At 43.5% G+C, this 5745-nt stretch overlaps 1 pseudogene; it reads right to left on the bottom strand.

Annotated features, from left to right (window-relative positions):
• Nucleotides 1-4785: 4785 nt before the first annotated feature.
• Nucleotides 4786-4849, bottom strand: LOC141572621 (U4 spliceosomal RNA; annotated as a pseudogene).
• Between the last annotated feature and the right edge of the window lie 896 nt (nucleotides 4850-5745).

The following is a 5745-nucleotide window of genomic DNA, read 5'->3' as shown; positions in this document are numbered from 1 at the left end:
TCCGCCCGCCCCCACACCCCTCCGGGGCCGGCACGCGGGACTAGTGCCTTACGTAAGCCCGGGAGAGCGGCTCCGCGCGAGGGGCCGGGAGGCGCCCTCTGCCCTGCCCGCCCCCCTGCTCCCACGCCGCCTTCCCTAGCCCACGTGCTCCCCAAGACCCTGCGGGGGCGAAGGAAGGTGAAGAAGACACAAGGGTCAGAAACCCCTTTTTTGTGGTCGCTCTACTGTAAGGGGAAGGAAAAATACAACATGTTGAGTGCCTACTGTGCGTCAGGTTCCGGACTTGGTGATTTCCTTAAGCAACGGGCGTTCCTCTTAGGTATATTCACAGATGAAGAAAGTAGGCTTGGAATATGGCCATTCATTCATTGAACATTTATTGAGCGCCTACTATGTGCCAGATACTGTTTTAGGCACTTGGTATATAGCTGTGAACCAGAGATGGAATCCTGCCCTCCTGGAAGTCACATTCCAGAGGGAGTTTTGAACCCTCACCTGCCTGACTCCAAAGCCCAGGCTCCTTGGGGAAGAAGGACAGAGCGGATGGTTGATCACTCACCTGATCTTATATCCAACTGATTCCAGGACTTCACGCTCCAGCTGTTGGCACTACACTTGAACTCACCAAGTCCAATTGGTGTTTATCTCCTTCCTTCCCTCCCATAGACATCCCAATTCATGTGATCTTAAATCTGTTTCCACCCCACACACAGCCTAAGACTAATGTGGTAACCATCCGCCCATAAGTCTCTGGCTCCTGCCCATCCATCCTCCATGCAGCTCCCAGAGATACCGCTCAAATGTAAATCAATTTCCATTATTTTCCCACCTCAGATATTATTGTCCCTTCTGAATACAGTAAAAAATCTTCAGCAGGGGCACACAGCCTTCCACATAACTTTCCACCCACTCCCCTTCTCTGCCTTGGGAAATCCATTGCATGGTTCTGAGAGCCACCACCCATGGCTCACAGATGAGGAGGGACAGTGTGGAGAAGAGCCTCTTCTAAATTCCTGGCACACAGCCCTTGTCCTCCACTTCCTCCTCCACACACACAGACAGTCAGTACATAGGCTCTGGCTACCTGGAAGCACACCTGGGCCACCAATGCCTGGGCAGCATTTGTTCCACAGGCCCATCCACTGTCTGAAATATGAGTGTGCTGTAGACCTCAGGAGATTGTTGCACTGAGCCCCTTCAAGCCTCCACCCAGGAACAAAGAGAAGAGATTGAGGGGGTGGGGGCTGAGATCTCTCCCTCTTCTTCCTGACACATGCCCTATAATATATAGCAGTTACTTTGTGCTGGTTCTCCAACCTGAGCATGCCTCAGAATCATCACTCCGAGGGCTTGTTAGAACAAGCACCATCCCCATAGTTTCTGATTCCCTGGGTCTGACATGGGCATTTCTAACAAGTTACCAGGTAATGCTGAGGCTGCTGATCTGGAGACCCCTCTTTGAAAACTGCTCCAGTAAAATGAGCATTGAGACACAGATGTGTGGTCTCTTAATTCCTCTGCCTGCTGTGGGACCTTAGACCCCTAACCTCTTCTCTTTCTAAAATAAGGAGATTGAATTTAGTACATCCCACAGTTCCCTTTGTATCTACCAAGAAATGATTCTGTAAGTTCCCACAGGAAATACAGCCTCCAAAAAATTAGATGAACTTTATCCAACCTTGCCCTATCACCCGGTCTGTTTGCCTACTTTTGAAGTCTTTACCTTATAGTATCAGGGAACAGTGTTGGCCACTCACATGGTCCTAGGACTTTGTGCTTTAGGAGTGTAGGAGCTTTTATTATGAAACAGAAAGAGGAGTTGTGCCATAGGTAAACGTATTAGAAACCCAGCGGAGAATGGAACCCAGCATTTCCCAAAAGAGGGACCTTCCCAGTGCACAGCCACATCAGGGTCCCACAGTTCAGCTGCTGGGTTGGAAGCAGTAGAAGTGGAAGAAATGGGTTTTGGAGTTAAACACCCCTGGGATTAAACTGTAACAGTACCATTCGCTAAATTTACACACCTCTTGACCTCTGTGAGCCTTAGTTTGCTTATCTATAAAAGGGAGATAATACTTACTTCATAGACTTGTGGTGAGGCTGAAATGAGATAAGACATATAAAGAATTTACCAAGGTGCTGGGCATATATGTATTTCATCATGAACATCATCACCATTATTAACCATGGGACAATTATTTAGCCTCTCTGATCTCAGTTCCCAAATGAGCTAATGTGACAAAGAACCTAGCAGGCTCCCTGGCTCTTGGAAGATACTCTGTAAATGTAGCTATTCTTTTGACATACACTCATGTAATCAATCCTTCCTATTTCCTTTACCCCATTCTTAATATTTATCACAGTCTACAAAAGAATAGACATCTATGTGCTTGTCTCCCCTGTAGACAAACTAAGCTCTGAGGGCAGAGGCCAAATTTTATTCATCTTTCTATCCTCAAAAATACACAGCACTTTGCCTGTAATTAGTACTCTGTTAAGCTTGCAGAGAAGGTAATGTTCTCATTCCTATCTTACAGATGAGAAAACTAAGGTTCTGAAAGGTTAGGTGGACTGCCCAAGGTCACAGAGTTAGCAAGTGGTGCAGCATGGACTTAAACCCAGATTATCTCCTTCTGAGCACGTGCTTTTGTTGATTAAATTTCTGTCATTTCCCTACTACTTTCACAATTTTGCCATAACCTTGTCTCACCTGGGCTCTTAACTGCTTATCATGTTTCTTTATATTGATTCAATTTGTTTAAATAATTCATTTGAAAAAGAAACTATGTATAACTCACTAACCACAAATAACAGGATACACTAAAATGAATATGAAAAAAATAAAATAAGGTTACCATATTGCAGCTGGAATCTACTGACTTTCTACCCATTGAGTTTCTGAGTTTAAAATGTGTGTTAAACAAAAGTTAAGGTGGTAGTAGACTGGAGGGGGGTGGTGATCATTTTGTGAGAGATGTAAACATCTAAGTGTTACGATGCTTTGCACACATGAAACTCATTAAAAAAATGTAAAAAACCCCACAAAAGTTAGGGGGGTTGTTTATCAAGTGTTAGAGTGGTGTTTAAGGCATACAGCATCTAACTGAGACTTTCTGTTCATCTGTAATTGCATAGCTCAAAATAAATTAGAAAGGGTATACTTTTTTAATATTCAGTTTAATATTATCTAAAGCCAGGTTCATGTACCTCCTAGAATCATCTCTAGCACCCCATCAAATTATCTCTTGCATCATCAGTGATGCATGTCACATACTCTAATATATCTCAAAGTGTACCTTTGAAATGCAATTTAACTCACAGCATTTTTTTTAATGATGTGATCACCCCATCCACAGGCCACAGATATGACACTGACCACACTTCAAAAGTGAAACCCCCGTTCTTCTAACTATCACCTCTTGGTCACTGGCTTTCTATGTATTTTTAGGCTTACTTCTGTAGCATTTGATGGAAAAGGTAGCGTCTTTGAACATAGTGGCTTTATCTTTTTTATCATGGCCTCTATTCAGCCAGGTACAGCCAGACACGGAGAACAAATATTATTGAATGACTGACTCTGCTGAACAAACGAGTAGAAAAGTTATTTCTCTCTTTGCCCTCTGTGAAGCGTCTCTGGATAGACAGAAGAAAGGCTAGGGACTTGGACATGCCAAGATTCAGAAAAGAAAGCTGGAAAATAATGGGAAGAAGAAACAAGGTATCTGTTCCAGTGTGCCGAGCTCCTTTCTCCCTGTAGGCACTCACTAAATACTCAAGAAACCAAAAGATTTCATTGAAAGAAGAACAAATGGTAGGGGCAACCGGCTCAGTTGGTTAGAGCACGGTACTCTTCACAATAAAGTTGCCAGTTCGATCCCCACATGGGCCACTGTGAGCTGTGCCCTCCACAACTAGATTGAAACAACTATTTGACTTGGAGCTGATGGATCCTGGAAAAACACACTTAAACAAATTTTTTTAAAAAAAGAACAAATGGTAAAGGAATAACATGGCATTATTTGTGACAATAGTGTGTTTCTATAAGTGAAAGAATCATCTTATCCCTAAATTTTACTAGCCCACCTGATTATTAACCTATAACATCTTAACAGTTATTGAAAAGAGGCAACAGCATTTATTTTACAAGCCTCCTCTCTCAGACAAAAAAAAAATTTCCCCAAGCAGTTAAAAAGAGAACCGGGAGGAAAGGAATCAACATTCTTTGTGTTTACCTGGTATAACCCATTATTCTCCATGAGCAACAGACTACAAAACACTACTGGAAAAATAGTCTAAGATAGAGGTGCTCTCTCAGGAGATGAAGACATTGAACTTCCACCCTCGATCTTTTCACCAGGAAACACTAGAAAGCAAAGTAACAATTTGTTATGCTCTCCCCTCCAAATGTGATGGTAGAATGATATCTTGCTTGGAACTTTGCTCTGATTTGTGCAACTCTTAGTGGGGATGGACAAGACTGTACACCCTTCCCCTCACCTTCCTAACCACAATCAATACAGAATTCCTTCTAGAAGTTGCCTTGAGTCAATAGGCATGTCTGGAGATCAGGTGTCTTTGGGTGTGTCTTTCCCAATGCAAAATTAACTGCCAGGAAAAGTGCAGCTTTCTTCCTGCTCCAACTGGATGAAGGGACTAAAACTGAACTGAGTTTCTTCTGCTCAAGACTAGCTCATCAAGGCTGGGTGGGTAAAGGAAGTTGAGTGGGTAAAGGGGAAGTCTTGTGGAAGTCTTCTAAGTTTGGTCTTCTGATAAAGGTAGCAAAAATTATTAGCAATAATCGCGACTCAGATAAACCTCATTGGCTACGATACGGCCACTGCGCAAAGCTAGCAGCAAAGATTATAATTAACATTTATTGAGTGTCTGCTATGTGCAGGCCAGTTCTCTCTCTCTCTCTCTCCATATATACATATACATATATATATATATATATATATATATATATATATACACATATATGTGAATACATATAATTTATTATTGTAATGTTAGATTAGATTGTTATATGTAATATTAGTTCTTACTTTATAGACCTTAAAACTGAAGCAAGACATCTTGTAACTTGCCTGAGGTCCCATAGACATAAGTAGAAGATTAAGGACATAAATTAAGCATCCTGATTCTGGAGCCCATTTTCTTCCCACCCCACCCCTTCTTCCACCTTCCCTACCTACTCAGGTTCAAGCCGTTGTTTCTCAGCCTAGTTGTGTAGGACACAGCTCCCTGGCCCATGCTGGTGTTATGAGCCTTGCAGTCCCCTCCTCTCCAGCTGAGGCAGTCAGTCGGTTTCTGGCCACTGACCGCTCCTAGCAGCACACGGTAGGCAGCTCAAGCCAACCTCTGGCTGCTCACGGCAGCCCAGCTCCAGGGAGAGCCCTTGTTCACAATCGTAGCTGTAGAGGGCACAGCTCACTGGCCCACGTGGGAATCAAACCGAGTGACCTTGGCATTAAGAGCATGGCGTTCCAACCACCTGAGCCACCGGGCTGGCCCAGAGCCCATTTTCTTTAATCCCTGTGCTATGCTGATTCAGAGACCTCTGGAGTAACACTGTTGTTATCTTTTTTATTTTACAGATGAAGAAACTAAGATACTAAGAGGTTGGGTAATTTATCACCCAGTGTGATGGAGCCAGTAAGTAGCAGGGCTGGGATTTAATCCCAGGCATCAGGGTCAAAGCACGTAACACTAAACTCTACCCAGTCTCCCCAGTACTTGAGTAAA

Source organism: Rhinolophus sinicus, linkage group LG06 (assembly GCF_036562045.2).
Source record: "Rhinolophus sinicus isolate RSC01 linkage group LG06, ASM3656204v1, whole genome shotgun sequence".
NCBI lineage: Eukaryota > Metazoa > Chordata > Mammalia > Chiroptera > Rhinolophidae > Rhinolophus > Rhinolophus sinicus.
Note: the sequence above shows the minus strand (reverse complement) of the source record. Positions and strands in the feature narration are given on the sequence as shown.